The 10,793-nt window shown below is 39.0% G+C and overlaps 1 protein-coding gene across 2 annotated transcripts in view; it reads left to right on the forward strand.

The window, feature by feature from the left end:
- LOC149148559 (succinate dehydrogenase assembly factor) overlaps positions 1-5,723 on the forward strand; it is a 32,347-nt gene extending 26,624 nt beyond the window's left edge. The window contains exon 2 of one of the 2 annotated variants that reach the window (XM_089445571.1): positions 4,468-4,932. The gene's annotated coding sequence lies outside the window, so the exon portion shown is untranslated. Of the gene's footprint in view, positions 1-4,467; positions 4,933-5,390 lie in introns of those variants that run through there. The other variant, XM_089445570.1, reaches the window with a different exon arrangement.
- Positions 5,724-10,793: the final 5,070 nt, after the last annotated feature.

Raw genomic sequence — 10,793 nt, forward strand, 5'->3', positions numbered from 1 at the left:
GGAACCCAATGCTTGATGGGGGCATCAGTTTTGTACATATACGGCGGTGTTTGCAACTTCGGCCTATAGAAACTTCGAAAGTCTTTGATCATGGAGCATAGCACGGACAACTTCCACAATTGTATGGTTCTTCCTTTCCGCCACACCATTTTGTTTAGGAGTGTATGGTGTAGTAGTCTCCCTTTTAACGCCAACCTCTTTACAAAAGTCATGAAACCCATTAGATTCATATTCAGTCCCATTATCAGTCCTTAAGATCTTGATCTTCTTTTCGGTTTGATTCTCAATCAAGGCTTTGAAGTGTCGAAACCAAGAGAACACTTCATCCTTCTTTTTCAAGAAGTATATCCAAGTCTTGCGAGAATAGTCATCTTTAAAAGTGAGGTAATATGAATATCCTCCCAAGGAGTTCACAGGGATCATACCAGATATGTTTGAATGAACTAACTGCAATATATCAGAGGTCTTGCTTTGGCTTGAGGGGAGTGGTCCCCTTTTTAGCTTTCCTTCAGCACATTCGGGACATACACCTTCCTGCTCTAATTTGAACTCGGGCATCCCGGTCACCATTTTTCTTACATCAGGTAGAGCTTTATAATGAAGGTGAGCAAACCTCCGATGCCATAGTTCGGACTGAAGAGATGTGTCACAAGACATGACACCTAGCGAACTTCCTCCGACCTGATATAATGAATCAACTCGAAACCAAAAAGTGAAGGCATTTTTAATATTGTTTTTCCATGCACGTACCTTGCCATCGCTGAAAGCCACCTTGTAGCCTTTGTCTTCCGTTGCCGAAATGGAAACCAGGTTCTTTTTGAGATCAGGTACATATAATACATCCTGTAGGTGGATTATATTACCTTGATTCAATTTAAGAGAGACATTGCCTACACCGTTTACGGGATATTTCATATTATCTCCAAGGACAATTTCCAGGTTGGTTTCTTTCTCTATCAGATTATGGAGAACTTCTTTGTAACCAGTGAAGTGCCTTGAGGCACCACTATCAATAAGCCAATTTCCCAGCGAGTCTGGAGGAGCAGAGGTAGATAGAGCAGCTGGTAGATAATATTCATCCTGCTTATTGTCAACAGTGTTAGATTCATACCTGGAATTTCTTGCCTTCTTGAATGGTTGTCCTCTTCCTTGATTTCTAGCACTCCTTTTATCTCGGCCATTTGACTTGCCATTTCTTTGATTGCCTTGAGAGGGATTTTGATCATCATCCCGATATGAGTTCCTTTTATCAGGACACTCCCTTGCATAATGACCTGGTTTATTGCAATGATAACATCGTCTTTTTCCACCCTTTGGTCCAGTCTTACTTTTGGAATGGTTTCTTCTTTTAGCATGAGAAGAAAAGGTAGCGGGAGGACCTTTAAGTGCGGGCATTTCCTGTTCTTCCATCCTTGCTTATTCTTGAATGCATTTTGTCATTAATTCTTCAAATCCAGGAGTTACATTATTGTTGAGGGGAGTAGTCCTAAATACATACCATTCAGATGGTAGTCCTCCAAGAGTTGTGAGTGCCATTTCCCTGTTAGGAATTACTTCTCCAATAGATAGGAGATCGTTCTTGATCTTGGTGATTCTTAAGAAATATGCTTGCATATTTTCATCTTTGCCCTTCTTAATTTCCTTCAGCTTATTTCTAAGAAGCAGAACTTGATTTGCATCATTAACTTTAAATAAACTCACCAGTCTATCGTAGATTTCCTTGGAGGTGTTCAGCTCAGAAACATAGGCCACCAAGCATTTGTCGATAGTCTCGGATGATCTTCTTTGCTTTGAATTCTCCAGATTTCCATTTGTTCTTGGCAGCAACGGGTGCATTTGATGGAGGCTCAACAATATTGTCTCTCACATGGTCCAACACTCCCTGATCTTCTAAAGTCAGATCGAGAGACATCTTCCATTTGTGATAGTCAGACTTCTCATGGAGCTTGTCTTCGGCGGGGAAGAGTGTTGAGGATCCCATAGTTCTTTTAGGATAGCCTTGCCAATCATCTCTTTGGTGATTGCTCTTGCTCTTACTCGGGCTTTGTCTTCACCTCAGCTCTGAAACCATGTTAAGTTATGGTATGTTCTATGCTTAGAGCACTTTATTTATCTTTCTTATTATTATCCACAGATTAGCAATCACATGTACATTAAGTAAAGTGCAGATAGAACATTAAACGATCGACAGAAAACAAGCCAAGACAAGAGACACAAGATGTGGTGGCTAGCCAGGGACAAACCCCAATATGGGGAAACCCTTTGATCAAATCTTCTTTTATCTTCAATAATTCAGCAAAGAGAAATAGTACAAAAATCTGATTTACATCAGCAACAACAAACCCTAGATCAGCCCTAAACTAGGGTAGTCAATATCTTGCAAATCGACTGTCGAATTGCCTTGATTCCTTCACCAAAAAATGCGGCCTTCCAAAGAGAGTCAGGTTCACCTATTGCGCAGTCCAGAGAGAGAGAATGATGGTCAACGCTGGTCAAACTTCCGATCTGCAGTTGCAGCCCTAAAATCTGCGTCCTTCCTTCCACACGTGTGAGAGAAGAGTCTTTTCTGCGCAGGAGAGAGAAGAGACTCTTTTCTGCGTAGGAGAGAGAGAGAGATGTGATGAGAGTGAAGTGTGCAAATGAGGAGAATACTCCTTGTATTTATATGCAAAATGTTGGGGTTGAATAGATGCCACTGTTGGGCTTCTGAGCCTACATAAGTTGCTGGCCGACTTTGACAATTAGTCCATAATCAAAATAAATTCATATCTCCATAAATACTTATCGGAATCGGATGATCTTTAGATCAATCCTACACCTCTCGACGAGAGGAATCTAATAAAAATATCATCATCCATGAATAAGATGACCCACATGAAGTTTGGCCCTAGTTGCCAATTTTAACAAAATGTAATAATGATTTTATAGAGCTTTGATGGATCTAGGATCATAAATTTAGAAATGGATAAGCTTAACCATGAAAGTGAGATTGGGTGAGGGAAGGAGGCGGGGGAAATATTAGGTAAAATGTAATTAGTACATTTTATCTAATATTTCTACTTACCTCCATCCACTTTTTACTAGGTTATATTGGGTAAAATATAATACTATAATATTACATTTTACCCAATATTTCCCATCAACTGCTCTACTTCTTATTTTAATTCTTCTTTATATTTGAAGTTTAAAAGTAAACAAACTCAACTATAAAATTAACAGGGGTGAGGGGAATTATTCAGTAAAATGTAATATTTAGGCTGGGGGTGATGGGAAATATTAGGTAAAATGTAATAATATTATATTTTATCTAGTATTTCCCCCCACCTCTGGCCACTTTTTATTGGGTGGGGGTGGTAATAAATATTGAGTAACATATAATACTGTAATATTATATTTTATCCAAGATTTCTTCTCACCTGATCCAATTTTTATTAAAAAATTTCTTTATATTTGAGGTTCATAAGTAAACTTAACTCCTATGTAAACATTTGATCCCATATGGTAGAGATGTTGTAATCTTTAACATTTTGACTCCGTAAAAAAAATAAAAAATTAATAATTATATTTATATTTATATTTATAATTGTAATTAATTATTTAACTAGCCTAGATCCATCTTAACTCTGGATCTACCAAGCGCGGAGAGGGATTAAATTTCTTGAGATGCAAACCTCTTTTAAAGTGAAAAGAAATTTGATCATTCTCGGCACTTGGTAGATCCAGAGTTAAGATGGATCTAGGCTGGTGTAATTTTCTTCATGAACTAGTGTTCCCTTTGACATCAATAACAAATTTTTTTCCAACAGAACAAACAATGAACCTATCCTGATCAGCAGAAAAGAACAAATCCATGATCAAGAAGGAAAGCTAGAAGGTTTTATAATCAAGTTTTAAAAATACTATTAGTCAACCAGTGAATTTATGCTTTTCTCTTTCAGGATATTTCACTTTGCAGCATATTGAATATCAGGGATACCCTTATATTAAAGCTCTTACATTCATACCTCAATTTGGAGGGCAAGATGGTATAATAAGTCATGTGCCAAAAGGAATTATTATTGAAGTCATATATTACCATCCCGTGTATTTCATTTAAGTGCCTTGTAACTTGTAAGTCTAAAAAAATCAGAGATTACCATGCAGGCTTCTCAGTCTTAGATATGAAAATTAAGAGTTTAGCCATTCACTTTGTTCCATTTTGAATGTAGCAAGTTCGTGCTTGTGATTGCTGTCCTAAATTTTTGGTGTCTACCATTCCGATATGCTCATATTTATTTTGTATCCATTTTGATCCAAATTTTCTTGAAATGTGAAGAGAAACTTGCTAAACTTTTGCACATGTTCTTGCTTGTGATTGCTGTCCTAAATTTTTGGTGTCTACCATTCCGATATGCTCATATTTATTTTGTATCCATTTTGATCCAAATTTTCTTGAAATGTCGAGAGAAACTTGCTAAACTTTTGCAGGTGTTCTAATTCTTGATGGGGCTGCAATGGCTAGAATGTATTCGAAGCCAAGAACCAAGGTTCTGTAGAATAGAATCCACGCAGTGTTACAAAATAGTGACATGTCCAACCATCCAAGTTGTTTGTGCTGATAGGTCGTTGGTCATTTCACGTGCCTTTATATTCAATAAATTCTAGAACATTCTTGCAACCCTATGAGTCTGATTGTCTATACTTGTGAAATGTCACGACTCAGCAAAGTCTTTCACATATTCAGATATACTAATCAAGCAATGCTCAAATGTTCCTGAAATTAATACTGCATGAATAGTTTTGAACATGCACTGCAGCATGTAGTTTGCATAGTTGTTCTCGCTATGATTCGTGAAGATATTTCTACAGTTTTGCATTACATGGTGCAGAATTAAAGTAGAGTATGCAGACAACTTTTAGCTCCAAGAAATGCAGAGGGGTTTTGGATTTTCATTCCGGTCAAGGCTTCTTTTACAGCCCACGCAGCTTAGGTTCAATTCTCATTAATTCCTTTATTAATTATATTTTTGTTTATATGCTTTTTTAATAATCATTGGGTGTTCCTCTCTCAATTTCTTATGTCATGGAATTTGTTAAAAAAAACCTTTTAATTGTCTGTGTCAGTTGGTATCATTCCCTGCACAAACATAACACCTCAAAATCAGTAGCAATGAACCTAGTAAAATCCAATCTTAACGATTGCTCAACAGCGATATGATGTAAACAGAAAGTGAAAAAACAGGTTACAGGAGTAAAATTAGGGTCAACATGATCATGAAATCTTTCAAGTTTTGAGTTGCATTATTACCAGAACAAATACAATGTTTTAGAAATCAAATTAATTATGATGCAATATTTTGGGAAGCATTTTCAAATTTCATTTTTAACCTATACTGTTTTTTGGGTGACAGTGGAAAGCATTAAATTGTGTCCTGCTAGAGGCATTTTGGGTATGGTACAAGGGAGGGTTTTATAGCACCTGGTGCAGAATAAACAGGCGACGTGGGCAGTGTACTTGCATATGATGCGAGACATACATGTTAGGTTACGTTGAAGTTAAATATATGAACTTTTTCTTCAGGACACAAGTTTTTTTGGAGACATATATTTGTATTTGGAAAAGCAGCTGTGATAAACTGAATAGCCTTGTAATACATAATTTATGGAGTTTTGGCCAAAACCTTCGAAGAAAACTGTAAATTTTGTCCAACAAAATACTATAACCTAAGCCTATTCTATTTTTATTTCTTCATATCTGACAGGTGTACTTCCTTACAAACCGATGCATAAGAAAAATAGTGCAGCAAAACATATCTGCTTCACCAGTGCTCTTTTCCATGTCCGACTATCCCAAAGGGCAAGTTTTTTTCACAGCAAATGAAAGTCTCAACAGATGCCTGCTCATGATATGCCTGGCCTTTTCTTTGACCCCAGCAGAAAGAAAAGTTGAGGATTCCCCAGTGGCGACGAAAGCTGAAGGAGGAGATAGTGTAACGGATGCACAAATGCTATACTTACTGTCAATCTGTCAACTGGAGATACCAAAGACTGCCGCATCAGTTCCAGCTCTAAATTCTGTCGCTGTGAGTGCATAAGCACCATCACTTCCACTTCAAACTCATGGAGAGTCATCAGTTGTGTGGTGGTTTGCACTGTGCTTCTGCCTTTCTCTCTGTTCTAATTTGTCACCTCTCATTCCAATATTCTTCCCATCTATTCCATTTCATAGAATTATTCACCACAGAACTCTTTAGCTATGACAATTCTTCATTCCTCATTTCACCATTGCCAACTCAAAAAGCACACAGCATTTGCTTGCACAGTTGCAGTGAGCCATGTTTTCCACTAACTTGCATCCAATGCATATTGTTCTAGCTGGAGGGATAAGCAAATTTACAGTATGCAGAGCCTTTCCCTGCCATTTGTGGCTTTGGGTTTCCCGTCTTAGCACTACATAACTACAAGATCCAAACAAGAATTTAATGATCAATGCACTAAGACTTGCCCGTAAAGTCAGGATGAAATCCTACATGCAGGAGGCAATACCATCTCCCTGTGCCTCATTGCCTCATATGCTGGCGGGGAATTAATAATGTAGTAATTCACCTGCCCTTCCAACATACATGCACTTAAACCTGTTCAAGAAGAAGCTCAAATTTTGGTTGATCAGTGTCATGGGATAGCTTTGTATGTTGTATCTCTGCCTCTAGTGACACCAATAAACCTTCTTCCACTTGGACACAACATTGGCTTGGTGATCTGCATTTTTATTTTGAGGTCTTAACACTTGAAAGAATACTAATTTGGTGACATCTTTGGCCAGAGATGATGATCTTTGAATGAGACCGACCAGAACAATATTTTGAGGTGCAATCTGTGTAGATAGGGCTCTAATAACAATGGATGAGTCCCCCACAACATTGATACCTTTTTCTTTGAGCACGCACAAGCCTTGAAGAACTGCATTTCTCTCTTGGAGGTGACTGTAACTTTGTGATGCTCTGTGCCACTCCCAGAAAGCCTTTTGGCGTACCCTTTTTCCTCGATCCCATACCATTTCACTTGACCTTTACCCCAGACCATGTTTTCCCCGACCAATTCCTGTTATGATATTCTTGGACAACCTCCCACCCACGTCTCCTCACCCCTCTACTTGCCACCTTTTGTTTGATTAGAACATTAGGAGATCAGTGAGAGCTATGTGTATCAATAGAGTAGCTGATGAGGAAGGAATATAGGTCAAATTCCTTAAGCAGGGAATCTAGTCCTTTGTTTCTGATATTGCTGATTTATCTAATCATGTGGCAGTTCAGGCTTCCGTGCCCCACTCCTGCCAGGTCAGACACATTGTTCATTCGTTCCAAAAACCAGGGAGTCGTTTTTACCCAAACAACTACTGGACTGTCATGGAGGATCACATACATTCTCTAAACTTTATGCCATAGTATTACACTGGCCTTCCAAGGAGCTAGAGAGCTGTCATCTTAGGGCTAGAGGACAAGCAAGTTTTTGCCCCAACTAGTGGACGATTGATCACATCTTCACACTTCGAACCATTATTGGGGAGGCTTGTCATTACTATTTGAAGGTTTACAATTGTTTTGTAGACTCTTGAAAAGTATTTGACATAGTCTTGAGGGAGGCATTATTCCACAGACAACACGACATGGGCATATCTAAGACCCTTTTGGCAGCCATCTTGATATTGTACGAGGCAGTTTTCAAATGCCTTAGGATGGCACATGGCCTTTCCAACTTCATCTAGAGTAACATCGTGGTAAAACATGGGTGTCCTCTCTCACCGACCCTCTTTGGGATCTATATTGATGTGCTAGAGTCCTTCCTTCAGCAGCATATCCTGGAGGACGATGGCTGTCTTTTACATTGTGTTTTGATCTACTTGCTTTTATTCATTGATGACTTGGTCTTGTTGGCCTCTACTTTGGGGGCTTATAGAGATAGATCGATGCATTCGACAGTTTTTGTGACCTCCAACGACTGAAGGTCAACTTGAGTAAAACTAAGGTTTTCATTTTCATTGCTTGAAGAACCCTCTTACATATATACATTTCTATGAATGGGGGACAAAGATTGAGATCACCACATCTTACACTTATTTGGGAATACAGTTTAGGGAACGTCGTTTTGGTTTGCGACAAGTGCTCCAACCTTGGCTTAGTAAAGGGCATGGTTCTCTTGCCTTCATTGAGAGACGGGAAATTTCACGACATCTCAACTAAATCCTGTCTCATGAAGGTGATTATCAGACCCACATTTCTCTATGGCTTCGAGATTTGTGTACAAAGGTTGCTACACTCTTTTTGGACTAGGCCGGAGAGAGCATAAACCTTGCTTCTTAGGTGCATCATTTGATGTAAGCGGATATTTCAACAACCCATCATTCAGATAGAGTTTGGCATCCACCCTCTTCACCTCAAGGTTATTTTTTGCTTGGTTTCTTTCCTTCATAAAGTGTGATTTCTCTGAGATTGTGCCACTAGGCGAGAGCAATACCCCTACCTTGCACTTTTCTCCTCAGGGGCTCTTACTTCGGATCCTTCAATTGGCTAAGTGCGAGGTTTGTTCTTGAAGGTGTCTTGGCTTTTTCAGTCGATTATTATCTCCCTAGATTCCTTCCCTATTCAGATTCTTCCTTGATGCACCACGCCATCTCTTGTTGACTAGACGGATACTAAATGAAGGTATTAGAGAGTATATCTATAGATTTTATAGTCAAGTCAGTTGAATCTTATCTCTAAGGAGTCTGGGCTTGAAGATGTCTTTCTACTTAGAGCATTTTTTAGAGTTGCGTGATGGAATCATTGTTTTCCTCCCTTATACATGCACACATTGGATGCACTCGCCATGTCGGCTCCCATTGACTTTGGTTAGAGACAAATCACCATATACCATTTGATAGGATCTACTAGGTGCAACACATTCAGGAGTCAGAGATCAAGATGCACCTCATTTTTGGTGTCCCCTATACTATGAGATTAGGGGATGCTATCACTACCTCTAAAGACTTGGGAGGTTGCATCTCTACTTTCTTTTGGTAGCTGGATCACGTATGCTTAGCCCTCTTCATCAAGGGAGATTTTTAGCCATAGATCTTAGCTCTTGCACAACTTGCCTCATCCTAGGATGACCAGGTTTATTACCTCATACTCCTTTGTTGATTCATTAAATCAAGGCAACAAAGGATAGATAGAGCTCTAGAGTGCACTGGACAACAAGATGGTGAGACCCCGAGTTTCTCTTTAGCCTCCCCCTCTGGGAGACCATTTTATAATATTGAGACCAACTCGAATGTGTCGGTCTATACATTATGCCACACATGCTTAAAGCATTAGAGAGATCAACTCCAGAAAGATCCAGTGTAGAGCACCTCTCCCTTGTCTAGCTACCTCCCAGATCTAGAGGAGCTACTAGAGATCCATTCATAGTTTCCTTCTTTCGACCTTAGATGCTAGGAGCATCCTTGTCCGTGCATTCCCCCCGGAATCATGTAGCGGAGCTTGTAGAGGGTTCTAGAAGACTCTGACAACGAACTAGTGCCTAGTTCGCCCCCCTCACCCATAGACATTAGACTCAAGAGACCTTAACATCATCAACCTCATTGCTTGATCTCTTTCTCTCGACTCTCTCTCGCACATTTCAAGATGAAGACATTTGGTTAATTGACAGTGGTGCATCAAGGCACATGACTGGCCATTCCAATAGATTGAAGACCTTATCAAAAGGAAATTTTGCTTATTCAATGGAACTTGGAGACAACAAGAGCTACCCCGTAAAAGGTATTGGATCAACCTGCATAAAGTTGGAATACAAAAGAAACATCCACCTCAACATCATTCTCTTTGTTCTAGGTTTGCACAAGAATTTACTTTATATTTCAAGTCTAGAAGATAAGGGTGATAGAATAGCCTTCATTGATGGAAAGGTCGTTGTCTTGGGAAAAAACTAAAGTATAGATCAAGCCAAATTTATAGGCATTTGAGAAGGAAGACTCTATAGATTGATGTCTCTTGTGGCTCAAGCCTTAGATCACATTGAAATTAGCCCATGTGAACTTTGGCATCAAATATTTGGTCATCTACATTTCAAAATCCTTCCAACCCTAAGTTCCATAGTAGATGGAATTCCTAATCTGAAAGAGGATCATGAAGGTGTCTGTAAGGGATGTGCATTGGGTAAGAATACCAAGAGACCATTTGGAATTAGTGCTTCACGGACAAAAGAAATCTTGGATCTCATTCACTCTGATGTATGTGGTCTTATGACTCCTAAATCACTTGGAGGTCATCTATACTATGCCACATTTATAGATGATCATTCAAGAAAGACCTGGGTTTACTTAATGAAAACCATGGACGAAGTATTCACAAAATTTCAAGAATTAAAAGCTGAAGTGGAGAACCTTACAGAAAGGAGAATCAAGATACTAAGATACGATAATGGAGGAAAATATACTTCCAAAGAGATTATAGCATTGTATAAGGAGTCTGGGATTAAGAGGGAGCTGATAGAACCATATAATCCTGAACAAAATGGAGTTGTAGAAGGAAAGAATAGATCCATTGAAGAAAGTGTAAAAGCAATGCTACATGATCAGGATCTACCTAAGTTTCTGTTGGGAGAAGCCACAAAGACAACTGTCTACATTCAGAATTGAAGTCCCCATAGATCTCTAGATAACAAATCTCTGGAAGAAGTGTTCACGGGAAAGAAGCCATATGTAGATCATCTCCAGATCTTTGGGTGTCTTGTATATATCCATATACCAAAGAACAAAAGAAAGAAGTTGGATCCTT

The sequence above is a fragment of the Pinus tabuliformis genome, chromosome 9 (genome assembly GCF_031772625.1).
Source record: "Pinus tabuliformis cultivar Carrire ecotype Pingquan chromosome 9, CPIR1, whole genome shotgun sequence".
Classification (NCBI taxonomy): Eukaryota; Viridiplantae; Streptophyta; class Pinopsida; order Pinales; family Pinaceae; genus Pinus; species Pinus tabuliformis.